Raw genomic sequence first — 27,093 nt, forward strand, 5'->3', positions numbered from 1 at the left:
CAATCATAATATCAAAAGGCAAGTGTTCAAAATAAGTAGTATGCTCTCGGTCAATCACATATTAAGAACATAATTGCTCTTAAAATATAAAAAATAAATTTAATAGATCCATTCTGGCACATTTGAAATAGTTCATTTTATTATTTCCTTTTCCTAAACCTAGGCCATCTCTTACTGTTTTAATGCCCCAACTCCTTCAAAATTAATTTTGAACTATTTAAAAGTTAGAAAGAATCACTTATTTTTTTTCAAAGAAGCATTGTATTTTCACTATAAGAATTTATTTTATTTTTTTTAAATCACCGTCCAACACAATTTCATATGTCCTATTGTACCAGATGCTTGGCAAATTATTGTATAGTAATCTGATATTATCTGGCAATCGTTCGTTAATTACAATATCAAAGGTAATGTTTTTTGTTATGCCATTCTTTTTAGAGCCCTGACGAAGCTGGTAAATGAGAAGCAGAACAACTGGGACGTGTTTTTGGACGCTACCTTATTCTCCATCAGATCGAAGGTCCAAACCACCACCAAGTACTCGCCATTTCGTTTGATGTACGGGAGAGAGGCTGTATTCCCCTCCGAGGTTCCAGTTGAACTTCCGGTGAATTTTTTTTTTTTTTTTTTTTTTTTTTTTATGGTGAATTTGTAAAGTAACTTTAATATTATATACATATGGACAAAGTTTTATATAGACAATGTAATTTAAAATAAATTTTTGCCTTTTATTTTGTATATTCTACACAGCTTTCGAGCATCATTCTTCCGGATGAGAAAACGTACACTGCCTTCGTTGAGGAAAAGACATCATCGATGGAGAAGATCAAGGAAAGCACCAAGGAACACATTGATAAAGCCCAGGAAATACAGAAGACGAAGCATGCCAAGAAAGTGCTGAAGAAATACAAAGATGTGGTGTATAGTATCGGCAATGAGGTCCTCCTATATAATATGAGAAAGAGTGGTAGGAAAGGTGGACAGATGGAGCCTGATTTCTCTGGTCCTTATGTTATCAAGGAGCTGTGCGGCAAGGTGGTGAAACTTGCGAATTCCAATGGCGTTACGTTAAAGAAGAAGATCAACGTTGACCACATAAAGCCATTCAGAAGAAGTGAGAGGATCACAGTCAAGAAGTCGGAAAAAGATGTGACCATGGCTCAGGAAGACAGCACCCACCTGTCCCCAGGACCACAACGGACCTCTGTCATCAACTGGATAGGAACAGACAAGGAAAGCACTTTACAGGTATGTCAACATTGAGTTGAAATTGGTACAGACAAATAAGTTCATAGTTACATATGTATCTATAATACATCTGATTTTCATAGATATTTTATGTGTACAATTGAAAAGGGGATTAAGAATAAAGGTACTTTACACATTATGTATTAATGTCATAAGTGTAGGCGAAATCTTACTTAACCAATACAGGAGTGAAGGTAACCAGTGAGTGGAACAGGGAACAAGGGATACAACAGGTCACGTATTCACGAGATCAGAGACACAATAATAATCGGCCGGAACATGTCATTTAAAGTAACGAGTTGGGAGTGTCTGACATGTACTGGTACCATCCACAGTAAATTACGTGGCAATTGTAATATTCTACTATGTGCAATTGAAATTATAATATGTTAACAGTAAGCAATGAATATTGATTTTGACATTTATTTTAAAGCCCTCAGTATCAATCAATGTGGAACCCAGCATAGAAGAACGAGGTAGCATATACTGGTTGTAAAAAAGTTTGTTTGACCACGTTGGTCTTCTGTTTGGCCGTGCCCTGTTGGTTTGGCCTTTAACTCTTTAGCTATTTCTGCCCTTTAATATTTAGGCTTTCAGTATTTGCCACCGTTTGGCATTACATTAAATAAAATCAGTATGAATTTGAACAATACATGTTCTGGTTTTTTTATTTGACCCAATACTGGTTGAGTTTTTCACCCTTTGCATAACAGCAGCACTACAAAAGTTTTTATTTACAGTGATTAAGTAAAATTCATGGTAGGTGGTTAATATTTGTAGGACTGAACTCAAAATTTTAGATTTCTTAACCTTAAGTAAATTTTAGGATTGGGCAGACTCAACCAGTATTAGGTATTGGTCCCAGATTGCTATTACCGACCAGGAGTTTCAAATTATTTTTTTTTTTCTATTTTAGTTCATATGCTGTGGAAAGCTGAAGACGACGGCTCTGTGCAAGCAGTTGTTGGACCATACAAGCTGTATAGTTCATCCTTTTGTACACTACATGGCAATAACTGGCTGGTGGACGAGGTAAAAAAAATACATAATATTGACAAGTATGATTAACTGATGTGTATATGTGTAATCGATTTTATATTGTATGATGCAGGTTATTGACGCCTATATCCATCATCTGATAGCGAAGCATGAGGCAAGTGTTACGTACATTACTTCATTTTTTATGTCCTTTGCTTTAGTTAGATTACTTGCTAACTTTTATTGCATTTCAATAGGAACCTGTGCGCCAGTTTGATGCTGTTTTGTCCTCGGTGTTGTTTTACGGAAAAATAGAAACACTTGGAAAGGTTGGTTACTGTTTAAATTTGTATTTATAATATATAATTCTATAATAAAAATCCTTTTTTTTAAAATTATCAATAATATTGGTGATGGATCCCCAGGGTAACGAAACCTGCTATCTTGACAAAATTCAGAAGAACTGGAAGTACGGTTGTTTCCATTAAGACTTAACGCTGTCCAAGAGACTAGGCAAAACATGTATGTTGTAGTATACATTTAAAGCCATTATCAAAAAAAATGTTTTATGCTTGATTGACAGTCTATTCTTGAGCAAGTACAAGCCAGAAGAACAAGCCGCAGAGTGGAAGACCTGGATCCAGTATCACAACAACCAGCAAGATTCGAGTAGCTGTGGCGTTTTAGTTCTGCTGGTAAATTTATTTATAACCAACTTAAATTCTATGCAAAGAATCATGTCACTGTCGTTCAAAATCAGAAATGTTTTTAAAAAATTTTATTTTTATTTTTTGAAGTTCGCCAAGGAATTCCTACAAACAAGGACCATCTGGGAAGTCAAGACCACGGAGGAACATATAAGGGATGCAAGAATGGAAATAGCATGTGCCCTACTACAGTACAAAGGTCCGGTATATCTAACTATCTCCAAATGGTTAATCTAGATAATTACATTCATACAAAATGTGCACATATAATAACATCCAACTGTAAATTTATTCTTAAAATAATCCACAAGACATACAGACATAATAACATCTAGGTATGACCCTTTACTTGTTCTCATAAATATATATAGCAATAAACTCCTTCCCTTGAAATATCTGATCAATCTAATAATTACAGTTAATTGAGGTTTGTCATTTTCTCATTTGGAAAAATTTTCTCTCTAACATTATCTTTTAGCATGCTGATTGCACAACTGCTGTGTCCTGCGACGGAGGAGGAAGACTAATGAAGAGCTCCAGATCATTTTCTAAAAACAAATCGGTAGAGTTTAGACTACCTTACGTGCACTTTCAGTCTTCAACAGGTAACTATTCAAGCTAACAATCTTACCTTTTTCTTTGTTGGATCGACTGAGGCTAACGCTGTGTCCTGCGACTGAGGAGGAAGACTAAGGAAGAGCTCCATGTAAGATACTTGTCTAAGAACAAAGCGGTAGAGTTTAGACTACCTTACGTGCACTTTCAGTCTTCAACGGGTAACTATTCAAGCTAACAATCTTACCTTTTTCTTTGTTGGATCGACTGAGGCTAACGCTGTGTCCTGCGACGGAGGAGGAGGAAGACTAAGGAAGAGCTCCATGTAAGATACTTGTCTAAGAACAAAACGGTAGAGTTTAGACTACCTTACGTGCACTTTCAGTCTTCAACAGGTAACTATTCAAGCTAACAATCTTACCTTTTTCTTTGTTGGATCGACTGAGGCTAACGCTGTGTCCTGCGACGGAGGAGGAAGACTAAGGAAGAGCTCCATGTAAGATACTTTCACTTGGATTCCCATTTAGCAAACAAAAATTTAATTTTTTTTTAAATTTTGTGATACTATAGTAATTGTCAATGTCTCTCTAATATTGTTGTAGGTTTGTAAACTAACCTCAAATTTTTTACATTTTTGCTCAACAGAGACAACCAGTGTCCTCCAGGTGACTACTTTGAAGAAGGGATACATCTTAAATGGTCATATATAAAAAGATTAATACTATACCCTAGTTATCACAATATACTAATCTAATAATAAGTATATAGCCTACCACATGTCATACACTGTAGTATGTAGCCCAGCACATGTCATACACTCAGGGCCATCTTTAATATTGATTGGACCCTGGGCAAGAATTTACTTGGGCCCCCTGGATCCCGCCTTTCCACACCCTAGCATGCAATCATGCCCTCCACGTTGTGCAACACTGCACTAGGAAGCACCTATAGTGACCATCTGATGAGTGGCCACTAGAGGTGTTCCATGACCGGGCTGAAAGAAGCGTATTTTAAACATCCGCTTGTAGGATGATGCCACACAGACTGTTGTTGGATGCAAACGGGAAATGTTTGACACCTGTTGTACAATTGTGAACACAGTCCATCGAATTTGAGAATCTGCTTTTTAGAACAGTTGGAAAACAGGACTCCCCATTGTGTTGAACGGTTGCCGAGTAACCTTTTCCTTGTTTTTGTTTCTATATGAGTTATAGTTAAAAACTGTAAAAAAATAATTTGGTACTATTATTTTTTTTATATAATTTAATCTACTAATCTAATTTTTAAACAAATATGGACATATCAAATTGTGCCAGCCAAGCTGTCATTATTTGGTGTCATCTGAATACAACAGAACTGTTAATATCTTAACGTATTAACAGTATACAAATCACCTGATTGCTAACAGTATTTTAAAGGAAAAGAATAAATGAAACAAATTTTTTTTAACCCCCCCCCCCCCCAGAGCACAACAACACATGGTGAAAGGGTGTATTTTTAGCTAATACTTATGACATTGTGATGTATTGTACGTGTCCTGTTGAAAACAATATTATTTATGATTTAAATATTAATCAATACAATATCTATTAATAAAATACAGTTGTGGAATAAGATGACTCCTGTTTTTATTTAAGTAATCTTCAAAGTTGCGGTCAGCCAAGCAGGCACAGGCAGTAGCCTGTGAATGTGAACCACCCCCTCCCCCCCTTTGCGATCCCACTATGTCCAAATTAGTAGCGATTGTGTCAATCGGGTGATGCTGGCCGTAGTGACCCTGAGAATATAAGCTGGTCACCACTCCTTGTGCTGTTCTGCTTTTGGCCACTGCTCCCTCTTTGTCTTTTGCTACGCTGTAAGCGGTGTGTAGGAGATACAGTCACGGTGTAAGCAGTGTGTAGGAGATACAGTCACGGTGTAAGCAGTGTGTAGGAGATACAGTCACGGTGTAAGCAGTGTGTAGGAGATACGGTCGTTTAATTCTCCATCGTCACAGTATTTAGTTACCTCATCAGTATTACAGTCACTCACATTGGTTGAATTGGCACATGGACACACATGTGAGCAGTAACGCCACGTCAAGGCTCCAACCCTTGTTACTGACCAGTCACACACACCATGCTTTTCATTCATCCACATTTGGTATTCCAGATGTTTTGGACTACACCTCTCATTATGATTTGCCAGCATGATGGGAGATGTAATTCACAGCATGTGGACGGCCTATGGTTGCCGACCTCTGACCTCGCGGTGATCACCGTACACAATGCTGAAGTAGCGGTGCAAACAGGAGCAGCTTGTCACCTGTCAGATGCCCCTTCACTGCTCCAGCCGGGGGCGCGGGCCTCAAACATGGGCTTCTTCAATCCACTTCAGGTACTTCGTGTTCCATAGGAGAACATGCTGGTCAGAGTTGGGACACACAAAAAAAAACAGGTTAGAGTAAATGGCAGAACAGACGCAGTGCAGCAGACGGTCCACATATACAGCAGACAGACACACGGATTGTGGGAGACACAGAGACGGAGATGACAGAATCCAGTGAGCGACGGATTTGGTGGCAGATGTGTCCCTCTGGCTGGGGGGCAGCTTCTCATCCTTCTCCAATGAGTGACGAGATGGCTGCAGTTTCGTAGCAAAAAGCATGCCATGGCAGAGGAGATCTAGGAAAAAAATATTTTTTGGTGAAACTAGGGTTGTACACATCTTACACACAGGCCACACGTGCTGCACAGCTCCCCCAAATATAATACACTGCCCCCAAACATCTAACGCACAGGCGACCCCAATATACTTCACAGACCACCCCAATATATAGCACAGACAACCCCCAATATACTGCGTAGACCCCCAGAAAATATACTGCGCAGACACCCCCCAATATATTGCTACCGTGCAAATCTGCTGCCCTGCTTTGAATATATGAAGAATTGGAGGCCTGCTTTAAGTGTCCGATGCCCAATCCAAGTCTGCCCACTGTCCCCCAATAAAAGATGCCACCTCCAAGTCTGCCAACTGTCCCCTATATAGGTTTTAGCACAGATAAAATACATTGAGGCTACCGTGCAAATCTGCTGCCCTGCTTTGAATACATGATGCATCGGAGGCCTGCTTTAAGTGTCCGATGCCCAATCCAAGTCTGCCCACTGTCCCCCAATAAAAGATGCCACCTCCGAGTCTGCCAACTGTCCCCTATATAGGTTTCAGCACAGATAAAATACATTGAGGCTACCGTGCAAATCTGCTGCCCTGCTTTGAATATATGAAGAATCGGAGGCCTGCTTTAAGTGTCCGATGCCCAATCCAAGTCTGCACACTGTCCCCCAATAAAAGATGCCACCTCCAAGTCTGCCAACTGTCCCCTATATAGGTTTTAGCACAGATAAAATACACTGAGGCTACCGTGCAAATCTGCTGCCCTGCTTTGAATACATGATGCATCAGAGGCCTGCTTTAAGTGTCCGATGCCCCCATCCAAGTCTGCCCACTGTCCCCCAATAAAAGATGCCACCTCCAAGTCTGCCAACTGTCCCCTATATAGGTTTTAGCACAGATAAAATACATTGAGGCTACCGTGCAAATCTGCTGCCCTGCTTTGAATATATGAAGAATTGGAGGCCTGCTTTAAGTGTCCGATGCCCAATCCAAGTCTGCACACTGTCCCCCAATAAAAGATGCCACCTCCAAGTCTGCCAACTGTCCCCTATATAGGATTACATGATGCATCGGAGGCCCCCTTTAAGTGTCCGATGCCCAATCCAAGTCTGCCCACTGTCCACCAATAAAAGATGCCACCTCCGAATCTGCCAACTGTCCCCTATATAGGTTTTAGCACAGATAAAATACATTGAGGCTACCGTGCAAATCTGCTGCCCTGCTTTGAATATATGAAGAATTGGAGGCCTGCTTTAAGTGTCCGATGCCCAATCCAAGTCTGCCCACTGTCCCCCAATAAAAGATGCCACCTCCAAGTCTGCCAACTGTCCCCTATATAGGTTTTAGCACAGATAAAATACATTGAGGCTACCGTGCAAATCTGCTGCCCTGCTTTGAATACATGATGCATCGGAGGCCTGCTTTAAGTGTCCGATGCCCAATCCAAGTCTGCCCACTGTCCCCCAATAAAAGATGCCACCTCCAAGTCTGCCAACTGTCCCCTATATAGGTTTCAGCACAGATAAAATACATTGAGGCTACCGTGCAAATCTGCTGCCCTGCTTTGAATATATGAAGAATTGGAGGCCTGCTTTAAGTGTCCGATGCCCAATCCAAGTCTGCACACTGTCCCCCAATAAAAGATGCCACCTCCAAGTCTGCCAACTGTCCCCTATATAGGTTTTAGCACAGATAAAATACACTGAGGCTACCGTGCAAATCTGCTGCCCTGCTTTGAATACATGATGCATCAGAGGCCTGCTTTAAGTGTCCGATGCCCCCATCCAAGTCTGCCCACTGTCCCCCAATAAAAGATGCCACCTCCAAGTCTGCCAACTGTCCCCTATATAGGTTTTAGCACAGATAAAATACATTGAGGCTACCGTGCAAATCTGCTGCCCTGCTTTGAATACATGATGCATCGGAGGCCTGCTTTAAGTGTCCGATGCCCAATCCAAGTCTGCCCACTGTCCCCCAATAAAAGATGCCACCTCCGAGTCTGCCAACTGTCCCCTATATAGGTTTCAGCACAGATAAAATACATTGAGGCTACCGTGCAAATCTGCTGCCCTGCTTTGAATATATGAAGAATCGGAGGCCTGCTTTAAGTGTCCGATGCCCAATCCAAGTCTGCACACTGTCCCCCAATAAAAGATGCCACCTCCGAGTCTGCCAACTGTCCCCTATATAGGTTTCAGCACAGATAAAATACATTGAGGCTACCGTGCAAATCTGCTGCCCTGCTTTGAATACATGATGCATCGGAGGCCTGCTTTAAGTGTCCGATGCCCCCATCCAAGTCTGCACACTGTCCCCCAATAAAAGATGCCACCTCCAAGTCTGCCAACTGTCCCCTATATAGGATTACATGATGCATCGGAGGCCCCCTTTAAGTGTCCGATGCCCAATCCAAGTCTGCCCACTGTCCACCAATAAAAGATGCCACCTCCGAATCTGCCAACTGTCCCCTATATAGGTTTTAGCACAGATAAAATACATTGAGGCTACCGTGCAAATCTGCTGCCCTGCTTTGAATATATGAAGAATTGGAGGCCTGCTTTAAGTGTCCGATGCCCAATCCAAGTCTGCACACTGTCCCCCAATAAAAGATGCCACCTCCAAGTCTGCCAACTGTCCCCTATATAGGTTTCAGCACAGATAAAATACATTGAGGCTACCGTGCAAATCTGCTGCCCTGCTTTGAATATATGAAGAATCGGAGGCCTGCTTTAAGTGTCCGATGCCCAATCCAAGTCTGCACACTGTCCCCCAATAAAAGATGCCACCTCCAAGTCTGCCAACTGTCCCCTATATAGGTTTCAGCACAGATAAAATACATTGAGGCTACCGTGCAAATCTGCTGCCCTGCTTTGAATATATGAAGAATCGGAGGCCTGCTTTAAGTGTCCGATGCCCAGTCCAAGTCTGCCCACTGTCCTCCAATAAAAGATGCCACCTCCAAGTCTGCCAACTGTCCCCTATATAGGATTACATGATGCATCGGAGGCCCCCTTTAAGTGTCCGATGCCCAATCCAAGTCTGCCCACTGTCCACCAATAAAAGATGCCACCTCCGAATCTGCCAACTGTCCCCTATATAGGTTTACATGATGCATCGGAGGCCCCCTTTAAGTGTCCGATGCCCAATCCAAGTCTGCCCACTGTCCCCCAATAAAAGATGCCCCCTCCGAGTCTGCCAACTGTGCCCTATATAGGTTTAAGCACAAATAACATACACTGTGCTTACCATGCGAATCTGCTGCCCCTGCGCGTTCACACAGCCCTGCGCTGTGCAAATCTGCTGCCCGCGCGTTCACCGAAAGCAGCTGTTAAGATCAGCTGCCCTGAGACAAGCCCTCCATATAGCCAATAAGATTACAGGATTTAGAACACACCTACCTAAGAAGCCGCACGTACAGACAGGAAGTGACGCGGGCAGCAGATTTGTATGGGCAGCAGATTTGCACAGAACACCGGACGCCACCTCCTGAGTCACTTCCTGGACTCGCCGGAAGGGATGATGTTTAAGAGCGCTTAATGCGCCAGGCACTCACTCCAGCTTAAACCAAGAGGGGCAAGGAGAATGCTGCCCTGGGAGCAGGTCCCAGATTAACCAAAGAGTCCTCCCATCTCTCCCCTGCTCAGCATTGGTACGAGACTGCCAGAGAGCAAGGGAACCTCACGGAAAAGTGCCACATCTCCATGACTCCCCCCCCCCCCTCCCCCACAGGGAACTCCATATAAAATCTTCATCCTTCATCTCCCTGCTGACAGGCAGGAAGACCATTCTCTGCCCTGGCCTCTGTAGGGACAGGAAAAAACACTGGTGTATGGTGGAGGGAGGGGGTGTTTTAATCTCTGTTCCTGCCCCTACAGAGGTCAATCTCCTTGTTATGCAGTCATGGTGAGATGGAAATAAAAAAAAAAAACTCTTCTGAACGCCCATTAACAGATTGCAACCTTATGGAAACAATGCATTATGCCAGACCAGTGTCTTACAAAGTTTACGTATCTATATAGAAATCAGAGCGCCTTTCCTGACAGAGCTCTAAATACACTGCAGATAAATTTAAAAATTAGCATGTTGGATGTCTGGAGCAATCACTAGAGGGAGCATGGGAGTCTTGTAGAACTCAATGTATGACCATAGTTCTCAAGACAGATCTGACCACAAAGAGATTACAAAATTTAGCACAGAATTAACCCCATTTAGATTTAAACTCCCCTACTCCTAGTTAGAGTAATCAGGATGCATATTAAAATGTCCCCATTCTTCATTGCTTCAAATCCATTACCCCCTTCCAACAGTTGTGTGGTATAAATAATTCTACTAGTCATTAACATTGCCAAATGTACAGTATTAGTTGCTGTTTGATGACTGGGTTCACACATTGGTCCCCAAACCATTAACATCCAGATTGAATTTCATTGTAAATCAATTTGTACAACAACCAATTTGATTGGTAAGGAATACTTTTAAGCTGCAAAACCACACAACCATGAATAAAAACGGCTTTTAGTTTCAAGCAGAGATCCATTTTTGAGGCGTATTTAGCTGGATTACAAAATTTGCAGTAATTCAAATACATAATACGTAGGCCTACACTTTGTCACATCTGCTTGGAGGCTGCGTTTGGGGCCTCTCCCAGATTGTGATGTGGTCAGCGATTTCGATCAGTGATTTTGAGCCAAATATCAGGTGTGGCTCTAGACAGAACTGGGGCAGATCTTTCCTTTACACCTTATGCCGCTGGAGGCTCCAATAGTGGTTTTAGATTCCAATCATGGATGGAAATCACCAACTAAAACACGGACATGTGAATGAGGCATTAGTCTGGTAAAAGATAGGATCCCTAAGACTCCATTCTCACGTCCGTAATGTGTTTTGCGGACCGCACACCGCCAGAACTAATAGAATATGCCTATTCTTGTCTGCAATTGTGGACAATAGGACATGTTCTATTTTTTTTCGGGAACGGAAATGCTGTGTATACGCTATGCGCTTCCTGTCCCCGGGAGAGTGCAGGAGCGGTCAGGTTTTCTACAGAAAAAAAAGCCATTTTCCGTACGCCTCCCACAACAGCACTTCAGCAGGAGGGTACCCCACCCCCAGGGACAGGAAACGACGTAGAAAGCAGAAGTTTAAATGCCTCCTCCCCATTCCCTTCTCCAGTTGTTTCCTGTCCCTTGGGATGAGTGGAAAGCGGGCAGGCTCCCTCCTGCCGAAGTTCCATGCGCCCAGCCTGCGGTGAGTATTCCCTGCTTGTCAGGAGGGCTGCGGCGGACGCTGGGGGCGAGATACGGCTCCCACCACATGCTTGTGGCGTAAGTCCTGAGTTCAGGCAGCCCCAGACGGTGCATGGGCTCAGAGGAAGCCAATTGCAGGGCCAGAAGGCACGCGGAATCTCTGGGCCGAGATCCAGTCACGTGACCTCGGCCGGGCCATGTGACGTGCAGGCAAGTCATGTGACCAGGAAGTGATTCAAATTTGGCTTTGAGCTGCAAAAAAAAAACGCAGATTCCCTTACGTCCTAACCAGTGGCACAAATGGGGTATTCTGCCCCTGTGGACTGGTTAGGACAGGTGGAAGTTTAATGAACAAATAAAAAAACACCGGCATGCACACGCCCTCCCTGCCCCCAATAAAGAGGGGTGTGACCCTCCAAAGAATGTGTTTTTTTCTGTCCTGCGGACAGGACGGGACGGGACGGGTGGTGCACTCCTCCATCCCTGCGGTGGAGAGAGTGTTGTTTTTTTCCCCCCTTTTATTCTATTTTGAATCTTATAAGGTTTTACATGTTCCCTTGGGAGCTGCTCCGCTCCTCCGATGCGGCGGAGGGGGTCCTCCGGTTATGCCGCTGTTTGCCTCCCTTGCAGAGAGCCCTGCTACTGTGGGGCTTACCTCTTTTTCCGTGCTGGAGCGGCGGTGGCTGCGTCCCGCATGTCCTGCTGGACGCCGCCATCCTGCGGAAGTGACGTCAGGTGACGTCACTTCCGGGTTTTAGCTCCGGCCGATCGGATCATCGGCCGGAGGTGTATTTTCATATTATAGGGCCGTGGGGGGCCTTTAAATGTTTTCAGGGCCCTCTCTGGGTCCACAATATAAAGTTATTTCTTTTAGTTAGTCTTTTATTTTGATTTTTACGGATCCACTGATAGATGGATCGGATCCGCAAAACGCATCCGGACGTCTGAATGAAGCCTTACAGGGGCATGATCAATGACTGTGGTTATCACCCCATATAGACTCCCTGATCACCCCCCTGTCATTGATTACCCCCCTGTAAAGCTCCATTCAGATGTCCGCATGATTTTTACGGATGCACTGATAGATGGATCAGATCCGCAAAACGCATCCGGACGTCTGAATGAAACCTTACAGGGGCATGATCAATGACTGTGGTTATCACCCCATATAGACTTCCTGATCACCCCCCTGTCATTGATTACACCCCTGTCATTGATTACCCCCCTGTAAAGCTCCATTCAGACGTCCGCATGATTTTTACGGATCCACTGATAGATAGATCGGATCCGCAAAACGCATCCGGACGTCTGAATGAAGCCTTACAGGGGCATGATCAATGACTGTGGTTATCACCCCATATAGACTCCCTGATCACCCCCCTGTCATTGATTACCCCCCTGTAAAGCTCCATTCAGATGTCCGCATGATTTTTACGGATGCACTGATAGATGGATCGGATCCGCAAAACGCATCCGGACGTCTGAATGAAGCCTCACAGGGGCATGATCAATCACTGTGGTTATCACCCCATATAGACTCCCTGATCACCCCCCTGTAAAGCTCCATTCAGATGTCCGCATGATTTTTACGGATGCACTGATAGATGGATCGGATCCGCAAAACGCATCCGGACGTCTGAATGAAGCCTTACAGGGGCATGATCAATGACTGTGGTTATCACCCCATATAGACTCCCTGATCACCCCCCTGTCATTGATTACACCCCTGTCATTGATCAACCCCCTGTAAAGCTCCATTCAGATGTCCGCATGATTTTTACGGATCCACTGATAGATGGATCGGATCCGCAAAACGCATACGGACGTCTGAATGAAGCCTTACAGGGGCGTGATCAATGACTGTGGTTATCACCCCATATAGACTCCCTGATCACCCCCCTGTCATTGATTACACCCCTGTCATTGATCAACCCCCTGTAAAGCTCCATTCAGATGTCCGCATGATTTTTCGGATCCACTGATAGATGGATCGGATCTGCAAAACACATACAGGCGTCTCCCTGGAGCCTTCCAGGGGGGGGTGATCAATGACTGTGGTGATCACCCCATATAGACTCCCTGTTCACCCCCCTGTCATTGATCACCCCCCCTGTCATTGATCACCCCCCCTGTCATTGATCACCCCCCCTGTCATTGATCACCCCCCCTGTCATTGATCACCCCCCCCTGTCATTGATCACCCCCCCCTGTCATTGATCACCCCCCCTGTAAGACTCCATTCAGACATTTTTTTGGCCCAAGTTAGCGGAATTATTTTTTTTTTTCTTACAAAGTCTCATATTCCACTAACTTGTGTCAAAAAATAAAATCTCACATGAACTCACCATACCCCTCACGGAATACAAATGCGTAAAAATTTTTAGACATTTATATTCCAGACTTCTTCTCACGCTTTAGGGCCCCTAGAATGCCAGGGCAGTATAAATACCCCACATGTGACCCCATTTCGGAAAGAAGACACCCCCAGGTATTCCGTGAGGGGCATATTGAGTCCATGAAAGATTGAAATTTTTGTCCCAAGTTAGCGGAACGGGAGACTTTGTGAGAAAAAAATTAAAAATATCAATTTTCGCTAACTTGTGCCAAAAAAAAAAAATTTCTATGAACTCGCCATGCCCCTCATTGAATACCTTGGGGTGTCTTCTTTCCAAAATGGGGTCACATGTGGGGTATTTATACTGCCCTGGCATTCTAGGGGCCCCAAAGCGTGAGAAGAAGTCTGGTATCCAAATGTCTAAAAATGCCCTCCTCAAAGGACTTTGGGCACCTTTGCGCATCTAGGCTGCAAAAAAGTGTCACACATCTGGTATCGCCGTACTCAGGAGAAGTTGGGGAATGTGTTTTGGGGTGTCATTTTACTGATACCCATGCTGGGTGAGAGAAATATCTTGGTCAAATGCCAACTTTGTATAAAAAAATGGGAAAAGTTGTCTTTTGCCAAGATATTTCTCTCACCCAGCAAGGGTATATGTAAAATGACACCCCAAAACACATTCCTCAACTCCTCCTGAATACGGCGATACCACATGTGTGACACTTTTTTGCAGCCTAGGTGGGCAAAGGGGCCCATATTCCAAAGAGCACCTTTAGGATTTCACAGGTCATTTACCTACTTACCACACATTAAGGCCCCTGGAAAATGCCAGGGCAGTATAACTACCCCACAAGTGACCCCATTTTGGAAAGAAGACACCCCAAGGTATTCCGTGAGGGGCATGGCGAGTTCCTAGAAATTTTTATTTTTTGTCACAAGTTAGTGGAAAATGCTGATTTTTTTTTTTTTTCATACAAAGTCTCATATTCCACTAACTTGTGCCAAAAAATAAAAACTTCTATGAACTCACTATGCCCATCAGCGAATACCTTGGGGTCTCTTCTTTCCAAAATGGGGTCACTTGTGGGGTAGTTATACTGCCCTGGCATTCTAGGGGCCCAAATGTGTGGTAAGGAGTTTGAAATCAAATTCTGTAAAAAATGACCAGTGAAATCCGAAAGGTGCTCTTTGGAATATGGGCCCCTTTGCCCACCTAGGCTGCAAAAAAGTGTCACACATCTGGTATCTCCGTACTCAGGAGAAGTTGGGGAATGTGTTTTGGGGTGTCATTTTACATATACCCATGCTGGGTGAGAGAAATATCTTGGCAAAAGACAACTTTTCCCATTTTTTTATACAAAGTTGGCATTTGACCAAGATATTTCTCTCACCCAGCATCGGTATATGTAAAATGACACCCCAAAACACGTTCCTCAACTTCTCCTGAATACAGAGATACCAGATGTGTGACACTTTTTTGCAGCCTAGGTGGGCAAAGGGGCCCATATTCCAAAGAGCACCTTTCGGATTTCACTCGTCATTTTTTACAGAATTTGATTTCAAACTCCTTACCACACATTTGGGCCCCTAGAATGCCAGGGCAGTATAACTACCCCACAAGTGACCCCATTTTGGAAAGAAGAGACCCCAAGGTATTTCGTGATGGGCATAGTGAGTTCATAGAAGTTTTTATTTTTTGTCACAAGTTAGTGGAATATGAGACTTTGTAAGAAAAAAATAAATAAAAAATCATCATTTTCCGCTAACTTGTGACAAAAAATAAAAAGTTCTATGAACTCACTATGCCCATCAGCGAATACCTTAGGGTGTGTACTTTCCGAAATGGGGTCATTTGTTGGGTGTTTGTACTGTCTGGCCATTGTAGAACCTCAGGAAACATGACAGGTGCTCAGAAAGTCAGAGCTGCTTCAAAAAGCGGAAATTCACATTTTTGTACCATAGTTTGTAAACGCTATAACTTTTACCCAAAGCATTTTTTTTTTACCCAAACATTTTTTTTTTATCAAAGACATGTAGAACAATAAATTTAGACCAAAATTTATATATGGATCTCGTTTTTTTTTGCAAAATTTTACAACTGAAAGTGAAAAATGTCATTTTTTGCAAAAAAATCGTTAAATTTCAATTAATAACAAAAAAAGTAAAAATGTCAGCAGCAATGAAATACCACCAAATGAAAGCTCTATTAGTGAGAAGAAAAGGAGGTAAAATTCATTTGGGTGGTAAGTTGCATGACCGAGCAATAAACGGTGAAAGTAGTGTAGGTCAGAAGTGTAAAAAGTGGCCTGGTCTTTCAGGGTGTTTAAGCACTGGGGGCTGAGGTGGTTAAAGATATAAACTCAGAGGCTTACCCCGCCCCCTTGTGGGCGGGGCTTTCTTTTTTGGCGCCAACAACCCTATTTAAACTGGATGAAGCTCCAGGTTCAGTCTCCTGGAGCGCAGCTTGCTGTTAACCTTGAGTGTGGTTTGGTGCTAGAGTGTTGTTACCTCTGTGCTGAAAATTCTTCTTTGTGCTGTTTATATTGAGCTTGCTAGGATCTTCTGGGTAAAGATCCTAAAGCCTGCGATTAAGCCTTGTCTTCTTGAATTTTGCTAAATTCATCTCTCTTTTTAATTTTCAGCCATGTCGTCTAACGGTGACGGTGAGCGAGAGCCCAGCAGGAAGTCCGCGGGCAAGAGGCGCCACCTGCAGTGCCATGACTGTCAGATTGTCTTGGAGGACTCTTACGATTTCTCCCGGTGCCCATCCTGCAGGGCCAAGACCCTTCCCCAGCTGGAGCCATCTGTCCACGACGTGGTCGATTGGGTGAAGGGGTACATGGAGTCCAACATGTCCCAGGTCAACGCCTCCATACAAGAATTGAAGAGTGCCCTGGTCTCCAAGCGTCATCGTCCCTCCTCCCCCCATCGTGCTATGGAGGTCTCAGGGGCTCAGGAGGCGAGAGAGGGTTCAGCCTCTTCCTCCTCGGATGAGGAGGATGGTTTCGCATATTTTTTCCCGCTGGAGAAGGCCCAGCGACTACTAAAATCCGTCCGGTCGGGGGACCAGGACGTTGATCCGAGGGAAGCCTCAGCCTCTGCCTCTAGGGGGCCTAGGGCCTTTAAAGCGGATGATTCTCTCCTATCTCTGATGAAAACAGAGTGGAGAAAGCCAGAGAAAGGTCCAGTGTTGACCAAAAGGTTCAAGGCGGTGTTCCCGATTAAAGAGGATCAGGTATCGTCCTGGGGGCCTGTCCCTAAAGTGGACATGGCTATAGCAAAGTTATCCAGAAGGACCCTGATCCCTTCAGACGACGGGTCAAGTTTGCTGGACCCAATGGACCGGAAGGCGGACTGCGCCCTTAGGCGCACTTACTCCTCGGCGCTCTAAGGCTTCAGGGCCTGAGCATAGTTCCATACCTGGACGACTGGCTCCTCAGAGCTCCTTCCCAAGCGATCCTGTCCCAACACATCCAACAGGCTGTTACATTCCTACATCAGTTAGGATGGATAATCAATTGGGACAAATCCCAACTTCAACCAGCCACCTCGGTAAGGTTCCTGGGGTTCATGGTGGATTCAATCAGGATGACAATTCATCTCACTCCCGAAAGAAGGCAATCCGTGCAACAAACAGCCCGTTCTCTCTCTGTACCAAAACAGGTAACGATTCGAACGTGGATGAGGATGTTGGGACTAATGTCTTCAACCGCAGAGGCGGTACCTTGGGCATTATGGCACCTACATCCGCTCCAGTCGGAAGTATTAGCCAAGTGGAATCACAGTCCGGTGGGACTCAATTCCGTGCTCTCCCTGCCTTACAAAGTCCGATCCTCTCTGAGGTGGTGGTCCCACCTCACGGACGGCAAGTCCCTGATCCAACCCTCTTGGATCATACTTACTTCAGACGCATCCCTAGTAGGCTGGGGTGCGCATCTTCAGGACAAGGCAGTCCAGGGAACTTGGACACCTCAGGAGAGGTTATTGTCATCGAATCTCCTGGAGATCAGAGCAATCAGACTAGCTCTTCTTCATTTTGCTCCCATCATTTGAGGGAAAGCAGTAAAGGTACAGTCAGACAGCATGACCGCTGTACTGTATATCAACAAGCAGGGAGGCACGAGGTCACAAAGTCTCCTGAGAGAGATAGGTGTGATTTTGGATTGGGCAGAACTGAACCTCACCCACTTATCAGCCGTTCACATTCGCGGAGTTCACAATGTGATTGCGGATCGTCTGAGCCGAGGTCTTCCAACCGGAGAATGGTCACTCCATCCAGAGGTCTTCAAGGAGATAACTCTCAGGTGGGGCATGCCAGAGATCGATCTCATGGCAACGAGGTTCAACACCAAGGTGGAGAAGTATTGCTCCCTTTACAGGGAGGACAACCCGGTGGCAATAGATGCACTGTCAATCCCATGGAGGTTCAGGCTGGCCTACATCTTCCCTCCAATTTCCTTGATACCAAGGGTCTTGATGACGATCAGGCAGGACCAAGCGTCAGTTATCGCCATTATCCCATACTGGCCGAAAAGAGCTTGGTTTACCCAACTCTTACAGATGAGTCGGGGTCAATTTCTGAGGCTTCCCCCAGAGAGAGTACTGGTGTCGGGGGGCACCCAGGTCTCCTCAAATCTTCAAATGTTCAACCTGACAGCCTGGAGGTTGATCAGTCCCTTCCACGGATAGAAGGGCTATCGGGGTCTGTCTTGAGAACCCTGGAGCACTCCAGATCAGAAGCTACCAATAAGGCCTACTCCAGAATCTGGAAGATCTTTTCATCCTGGTGTACAAGACATCAGCAAAGATCCGCTGAAGCTTCCATCCCGATGATCCTCCAATTTCTTCAAGACGGTCTGGACAGGGGGCCATCACCAGCTACCCTTAAAGTGCAGATTTCAGCTATCTCTGCTTGTCTCAACAGAGCTATTTCTCAAGACCCCCTTATCAAGAGATTCCTGAGGGGAGCCTCAAGATTAAAGCCTACAGTAATCAGACCTATCCCGGCCTGGGATTTGTCGGTCGTGCTCAGGGGGTTATCATCTCCCCCCTTTGAGCCCCTAGAGGAGGCGGGATTCAGGTTCCTGACCTGGAAGATCACCTTCTTGTTAGCTGTTACCTCTGCAAAGCGAGTTGGGGAACTCTAGGCTTTTTCTGCCTTTGAGCCATATACAAAGTTCCTACAGGATCGGGTACTTCTAAAATTTCTACCTACCTTCATCCCAAAGGTTCCTTCCTTTGACAATATCAATCAGGTGATCTCCCTACCAACTTTGGCTCCACCCCCCTCCTCTGAGGAAAGAGGGCTCCATACCCTCGACATTGCGAGATGTCTTAGGATTTACCTGGAACGCTCCAAGGTATTTAGGAAGGATGAAAACCTCCTTATCCTTTTTTCCGGTACCCATAAGGGGAGGAAAGCCTCTAAGCCCTCCATCAGTCGTTGGATTAAAGAGGCAATTCGGGAGTCTTATATGTCTCAGGGTTCGGAGCCCCCTGAATTTGTAAGGGCCCACTCTACTCGAGCAGTGGCCACTTCTTTTGCAGAGAGAAGCTCGATCCCATTGGATGTGATCTGTAAGTCAGCTTCTTGGAGTTCTCACTCCACTTTTATCTCACACTATAGAGTGGATACCAGAATACATAGTTATTCCTCATTTGGCCGGACAGTGTTATCTTCCGCCAGGCATGAGGACCCTCCCATGGGGGTTTCTACTTGCTAAATCCCCATTTGTGCCACTGGTTAGGACGTAAGGGAATCGTTAATTTCTAACGATAATTTGTTTTCCCTTAGTCCTAACAGTGGCACACAAATTTCCCCCCTATGTTATTATGATTATGTTTGTCTACTTGTAATTACACATTCTTTGGAGGGTCACACCCCTCTTTATTGGGGGCAGGGAGGGCGTGTGCATGCCAGTGTTTTTTTATTTGTTCATTAAACTTCCACCTGTCCTAACCAGTCCACAGGGGCAGAATACCCCATTTGTGCCACTGTTAGGACTAAGGGAATACAAATTATCGTTAGAAATTAACAAGTGTCTCCAGCAGAGCGGATGCCTCATGTCTCTGCAGCAGGAGAAGCCTTCTGATGCCCCTAAGGCCCCCAGTCTGGTAAGCCTCCTCCTCTGGAGTAGTTTATATATACTATCACCTGTGGGATTTTGTTTTTTGTAATCCTGGTGACAGCTACCCCACTCCTGCCCCTGCTCTTTTTGTACTTACAGAATAGAGAAACCGGAAGGAGTGGGGAATCTGCACATTAGAAAAAAATGGTCCATTTGCAAAAAGAATCTGACAGGACAGAGCAAAAAAAAAACCTATCTGCCAAAAGTGTACTGACAAAATAATGGTTGAAGATCCCTTCTCTAGTGGAAAATTTATGATCCATTATAAGAGAAGTGAATTCAGCAGTGGAAGCAAAAATGGCATCCTTTCCCCAAAAACCTTCCACTTCTAAAATGGTCACAGAACCCCAGATAGAATGGGATATGGAGGACAACGATTTTAATGATTCGTCGGACTCAGGATCCTCCTCTGATGAGGAAGTCAGTGGTCCGTTATGCTCATTAGAAGACACTGACGGTCTCTTGAAAGCTATAAGATCAACTCTGAATATTGAGGAATCAAGTCAGTCAGTTCAGGATCAGATCTTCAAAGGGCTGGGTGATGGGAAGAGAAATGTTCCCCATCCATGACAGAATCCGAAAGCTTATTACAGGACGAGTGGAAGGACCCAGAAAAAAAAAAAAAAAAAAAAAGGCCGGTACTTAATTTTTTTTTTTAAAAGGAAATATCCCTTTAGTGAGGAAGATTCGGCTCTTTGGGATAAACCACCAAAGGTTGACACCCCTGTTGCGCGAATCTCCAAAAAGGCAGCCTTGCCTTTTGAAGATTTTGGCTTATTAAAAGATGCTATGGATAAAAAGTACAAGTCAGTACTTAAAAAATCTTGGGAATCCAATACCGCTATGTTGAGGCCTAGCATAGCTGCCACCTATACAGCTAGATCTCTGGCTCTCAGCTGGAGGAGCACCTGGTCTCAGACACCCCCAGAGAGGATATCCTGGCCGCCTTGCCGGTTTTGAAACAGGTCTCTAACTTCCTGGCAGACACTTCTGCCAATCTTGTAAAGTTATCAGCTAGGTCAGCGGCTCTTTCTAATACGGCAAGGAGGTCAGTCCAGTTACGCTCTTGGTCAGGAGATACCGCTTCAAAAAATAAACTCTGCAGTATCCCTTGCGAAGGGAAGAGTCTATTAGGTTCAGTCTCAGACAATATTCTTGAAAAGGCCTCCGATAGAAGGGTTTCCGCCAGAGTCCAGGTTCTTCCAACAGCGCCGTTCCTTTCGCCCCCAAAAAAAGGGTAGACAGGACTGTAGAAAAAAGGATCCCTCTAGTTCTTGGCAGTCCTCAAAAGGGGAGAGGTAAGAATTTTCTTTTTAGCCAGGATAAGTCTACAAAACAATCCTCCCAATGACGCCATGGGCGTGTGGGGGGGGGGGGGGGGGGGGGGATTGAAAGAGTTTGTCCCTTCCTGGGAAGGGATCTCAAACTCAGCCTGGGTCCTAGACATAATCAGTCAGGGATACCAGCTGAAATTTTGCACTCCCCAGCCAGACAGATTTATATTAACCCCTTAAGGACTCAACCATATTTCACCTTAAGGACTTGGCCATTTTTTGCAAATCTGACCAGTGTCACTTTAAGTGCTGATAGCTTTAAAACGCTTTGACTTATCCAGGCCGTTCTGAGATAGTTTTTTCATCACATATTGTACTTCATGACATTGCTAAAATTGGGTTAAAAAAAAGTAAATTTTTTTGCATAAAAAATACCATATTTACCAAAAATTTTGAAAAATTTGCAAATTTCAGAGTAATGCCCCCAAAAATTGTGATGACTTTACATTCCCCATATGTCTACTTCATGGTTGTAGCATTTTGGGAATGATATTTAATTTTTTGGGGATGTTACAAGGCTTAAACGTTTAGAAGCAAATCTTGAAATTTTTCAGAAATTTACAAAAAACCAATTTTTAGGGACCACTACAGGTCTGAAGTCACTTTGCGAGGTTACATAATAGAAACCGCCCAAAAATGACCCAATTCCATAAACTACACCCCTCAAGGTATTCAAACTTTGTTAACCCTTTAGGTGTTGCACAAGAGTTATTGGCAAATGGGGATGAAATTTGAGAATTTCATTTTTTTGCTTAATTTTCCATTTTAACCCATTTTTTTCACTAACAAAGGAAGGGTTAACAGCCAAACAAGACTATCTTTATTGCCTTGACTCTGCCATTTACAGAAACACCCCATATGTGGCCGTATACTGTAAACTGTACGGGCGTAGAGGGAAAGGTGCGCCGTATGGTTTTTGGAAGCCAGATTTTGCTGGACTGGTTTTTTGACACCATGTCCCATTTGAAGCGCCCCCCCCCCCCGAGTAGAAACTCCATAAAAGTGACCCCATCTAAGAAACTACACCCCTCAAGGTATTCAAAACTGATTTTACAAACTTTGTTAACCCTTTAGGTGTTCCACAAGATTTAATGGAAAATAGAGATACAATTTCAAAATTTCACATTTTTGGCAGATTTTCCATTTTAATATTTTTTTTTTCCAGTTACAAAGCAAGGGTTAACAGCCAAACCAAACTCAAATATTTATGACCCTGATTCTGTAATTTACAGAAACACCCCATATGTTGTCGTAAACTACTGTACGGGCACACGGCAGGGCGCAGAAGGAAAGGAATGCCATACGGTTTTTGGAAGCCAGATTTTGCTGGACTGTTTTTTTGACACCATGTCCCATTTGAAGCCCCCCCTGATGCACCCCTAGAGTAGAAACTCCAAAAAAGTGACCCCATTTTAGAAACTACGGGATAGGGTGGCAGTTTTGTTGGTACTAGTTTAGGGTACATATGATCTTTGGTTGCTCTATACTACACTTTTGTGCGGCAAGGTAACAAGAAAGATTTTTTGGCACTTTTTTGTTATTTACAACATTCATCTGACAGGTTAGATCATGTGGTAATTTTATAGAGCAGGTTGTCACGGACGTGGCGATACCTAATATGTATACAATTTTTTTTTTATGTAAGTTTTACACAATGATTTCATTTTTAAAACAAAAAAATGTTAGTGTCTCCATAGTCTAAGAGCCATAGTTTTTTCAGTTTTTGGGCAATTATCTTAAGTAGGGTTTCATTTTTTGTGGGATGAGATGACGGTTTGATTGGCACTATTTTGGGGTGCATATGACTTTTTGATCGCTTGCTATTACACTTTTTGTGACGCAAGAGGACAAAAAAAGGCTTTTTTTACAGTTTTTATTTTTTACGGTGGTCATCTGAGGGGTTAGGTCATGTGATATTTTTTATAGAGCCAGTTGATACCTAATCGATACTTTTTTATTTTAAGTTTTACACAATATTTTTTTGTTTCAAAAATGAAATCAATCATGTTTTAGTGTTTCCATAGTCCAAGAGCCATAGTTTTTTCAGTTTTTGGGCGATTATCGTGGGTAGAGTATGATTTTTGCGGGATGAGATGACGGTTTGATTGGTACTATTTTGGCGTACATGCGACTTTTTTGATCACTTTTATTACCTTTTTTGGGAAGTAAGGTGGGCAAAATGTCAATTGTCATAGTTTTTATTTTTTAATTTTTATGGCGTTCACCGTGCGGGGAAAGTAACATGACCGTTTTATAGATCAGGTCGTTACGGACGCGGCGATACCTAATGTGTAGTGTATTTAATTTTTTTATTTTTATTCAGTGAAGTTTTTTTTTTATCTTAATTTTTTTCACTTTTTTTTCACCCAGACCCACTTGGTTCTTGAAGATCCAGTGGGTCTGATGTCTGTATAATACAGTACACAGGGTACTGTATTTTACTTACACTTTGTCTGAACAGATCTATGCTTTTAGCATAGATTGTTCAGCACCATGGACAGCAGGATGCCTGAGAAGGCGTCCTGTTGCCATGGGAACCTTCCCCGCCTGCTCAGTTGCACAACTGTGCAGACGGGGAAGGGTAAGGATGGGGCTGTTGGGGGGGGGGGGGGGGCCCCGTCTCCCTCTGCTGTTAACCTTTTCCATACAGCGGTCCGTACGGACCGCTGTATGGAAAGGGTTAAACGGCTGACATCGCATCACCGATGTCAGCCGTTTATACCAGGGTGTCAATGTGCTGACACCCTGGTATAACCACTGTCCACCAACGATTAGTCAAGGGGAGGGAGGCAGGGGATCGCGATCCCGCACCACCCGCCCACATAATATCATTCAGGGGGTTAATAAAACTTTATTTCGGGCATTTTAAAGTTTGATCCCTGCGGTCAGAATCGGTTAAAAGCGCAGCAAACCGCAGGTCTGAATTGATCGCCGTTATTGGGGGGGGGGGGGGGGGAGTTGTGACAGGATGCCGGCTGGATGATTTCAGCCAGCATCCCGTTCGGATTAACCCCCGGGGCGCCGCAATCTTATTTTAAACTCATGACGTACCGGTACGTCATGGGTCCTTAAGGACTCGGGAAACATGCTGTACCGGTACGTTATGCGTCCCTAAGGGGTTAAACAAAAAATTTAAGTCAGATCACAGTCTCCTAGAGTCTCAGATTTCCCTTTTGTTTAGAAAAAAATAAAAATAAAAATAAGAGCAGTAGTTCCAGTTCCAGCAGACCAGGAAGGGGATTCTACTCCCCGATTTCTCGTATAAAACCAAATAGCTCCTTCCGAGCAATAATCAATCTAAGGCTCGTCAACAAGTATATAAAATACAAAGTTCAAAATGGAGACGTAAGATCTACAGTGAACCTTTTAAACACAAAACTGCTCCATGGTAACACTCGATCTGGCGGACGCATATTACCATGTTCCGATCCATCAGAAACATCAAAAATATCTACGTTTCACCATTTTCAGGGGAGAGAGTCTTCTCCATCTCCAGTTTCAGGTGTTACCTTTTGGCCTGGCCTCAGCACCCAGAGTATTCAAAGATTGCAGAAATCTCAGCTTTTTTCCACCAGGAGGGGATAAACTTCATACCCTATTTGGACAATTTTCTCATTACAGCAGCCTCCCAGACTCAGTTGCAGTTACAAGTGAAGTTTGTCCTGGAGACCTCAAGATCCCTAGGTTGGAAACTGAAACTGGAAAAATCAAAATCACCCAGCCGAAAGATGACCTTTCTAGGTATTCTTCTGGATTCCAGCCAGATGACCTCTTCTTCCAGAACAAAAGATTCGGGACATCAAATCAAAAAATTTCCAATTTTTGCGTCAGAAAAAGGTCACATTCCGAAGAATTATGAAAATTCTGGGACTCATGACTTCGACGATTCCTGCAGTGAGATGGGCCCAGGCTCACGGGAGACCACTACAGGAATTCCTGCTAAAACAGTGGAACAAAAGCATCTTCTCCCTTGAAAAGGCTGTTACCTTACCTCCAAGGGTCAAACTCTCCTTAGGATGGTGGCTGAACAAAAACTCAGTCAAGGGGGTCCCTTGGAAGCTCTCCAATCAGATTGTTGTTACCACTGAGGCAAGCGGGGCAGGCTGGGGAGCCCATTGTCAGGGTCAGCTGTTACAGGGGTCCTGGGATGCAGAGACCCTTCCCCTTTCTTCAAACGCCAAAGAGCTTCTGACCGTGTATATGGCCCTAAAAGCCCTGGCTCCAGTCATCCGAAGACAAAACTTAAAAATCCATCTCAACAAGCAAGGGGGCACAAAAAGCAGTTCCCTTTGTCAGATAGCATCTCGGATCTTTTCTTGGGCAGAGTCAAACATCCAGTCCATAACCGCTATCCATCTAAAGGGGGACGAGAACACACAGGCGGACTTCCTGAGCAGGAAGAGAATTTGGCCAGGGGAATGGAGCCTCAAAAAAGCAGTGTTCCAGAACATCTGCAGCAAATGGGGAGTCCCAATAATAGACCTTTTTGCTTCCCAAAAGAACAAACAAGTGGACCTTTTCTATTCCCGCTAGGCGAAGGACCATCCGGTGAGAGTGGATACCTTAGCGGGTCCATGGCCGTTGGGTCTGCTCTATGGTTCCCCCTTTCCAGCTCATACCAAAGGTTCTGGCAAAGATAGAGGAACGAGCCCATGTCATCCTAGTGGCACCATACTGGCCCAAAAGGCCTTGGTTCTCCCTCCTTCTTAACCTCTCCAAGGGGGACTTCTGGACCATTCCACAGTCTCCGTACCTCCTCCATCAGGGCCCAGCTTGGCATCCAGCAATCTGCCGACTAAAATTGACATCGTGGAATTTGAGCGCTCCATTTTGAAGTCCAAGGGCTTCTCTGATGCAGTTATCTCCACCCTGCTCTCTAGCAGAAAGCAAGTAACTTTCACTATCTACTGGAGAACTTGAAAAACCTTCCTTTCATTTGCCAAGGAATCCTACTCTTCCCCCAGATATGAGGGTTATCCTAGACTTCCTTCAGAAGGGGCTAGATAAAGGTCTTCGTGTCAGTACCATCAAGGTCCAGATTTCAGCCCTTCGTGCCTTCTTGGATATGAGATCGGCAGATTTGGATGTGGTCAAGAGGTTCATAAAGGGAGCCAGCAGACTTCACCCAGGTATTAGATCTACAGTTCCGCCTTGGGACCTTAATTTGGTCCTTTCCGTCCTTATGGACCATCCCTTTGAACCTCTTGAATCAATCCCCCTAAGGTTGCTGTCCTTTAAAATCAGCTTTACTCATAGCCATTACCTCAGCTAGGAGAGTGGGAGATCCACGCTCTTTCATGCAGACCTCCATACCTATCCATCCATGACAGGATTTTGAGACATGAACCCTCCTTCTTACCAAAAGGTATTCTCAAAATTCCACTGCCAACAGGAGATCTCCTTACCCACCTTCTGCGCACGGGTAAAATCTTTAAAAGAAAGCCGTTTCCACCATCTGGATGTACGCAGATGCATACTTGTCTATCTGGAAGCCACAAAAGGACTGCAAAAATCCAACAGTCTTCTGGTTCAGTATGCAGGCAGCATCAAAAATTACTATAGCCCGCTGGATAAGAATGATCATTGCAATGGCCTATACAGTTAAGGGTCTTACTCCTCCAGAGGGTTTAAAAGCCCATTCAACCAGAGCGATTTCCACCTCTTGGGCAGAATCCACCTCCTTGTCTCAGATCTGCCAAGCCTCTACATGGTCAAATCCTTCCAACCTTTAGTGGTTGAAAAAAGGTGGACGTTTAGTCCAATTTGGATTTGTCGTTCGGACGAAAAGTCCTGTCAGCGGCAGTACCCCCCTAATTGATTCCTTTGTTATTCCTCCTGCTGAAGTGTCATTGTGGGAGGCGTACGGAAATAATTACTCTTACCGGTAATTGGATTTTCCGTATAGCC

General features: G+C 44.3%; 2 long non-coding RNA genes across 2 annotated transcripts; one reads left to right on the forward strand and one right to left on the reverse strand.

Moving 5' to 3' along the window:
• Positions 1-2,815: 2,815 nt before the first annotated feature.
• LOC120985698 lies at positions 2,816-4,306 on the forward strand. Its single transcript, XR_005775569.1, has 3 exons — positions 2,816-2,921; positions 3,024-3,984; positions 4,134-4,306. It is a non-coding gene; the product is annotated as an uncharacterized LOC120985698 (long non-coding RNA).
• LOC120985699 lies at positions 3,423-9,473 on the reverse strand. The gene is made up of 4 exons (XR_005775570.1): positions 9,390-9,473; positions 5,793-6,151; positions 3,565-3,967; positions 3,423-3,481 (listed from the first exon to the last, which is right to left on the reverse strand). It is a non-coding gene; the product is annotated as an uncharacterized LOC120985699 (long non-coding RNA).
• Positions 9,474-27,093: the final 17,620 nt, after the last annotated feature.

This window comes from Bufo bufo, chromosome 1, assembly GCF_905171765.1.
Source record: "Bufo bufo chromosome 1, aBufBuf1.1, whole genome shotgun sequence".
In the NCBI taxonomy this organism is placed as follows: Eukaryota; Metazoa; Chordata; class Amphibia; order Anura; family Bufonidae; genus Bufo; species Bufo bufo.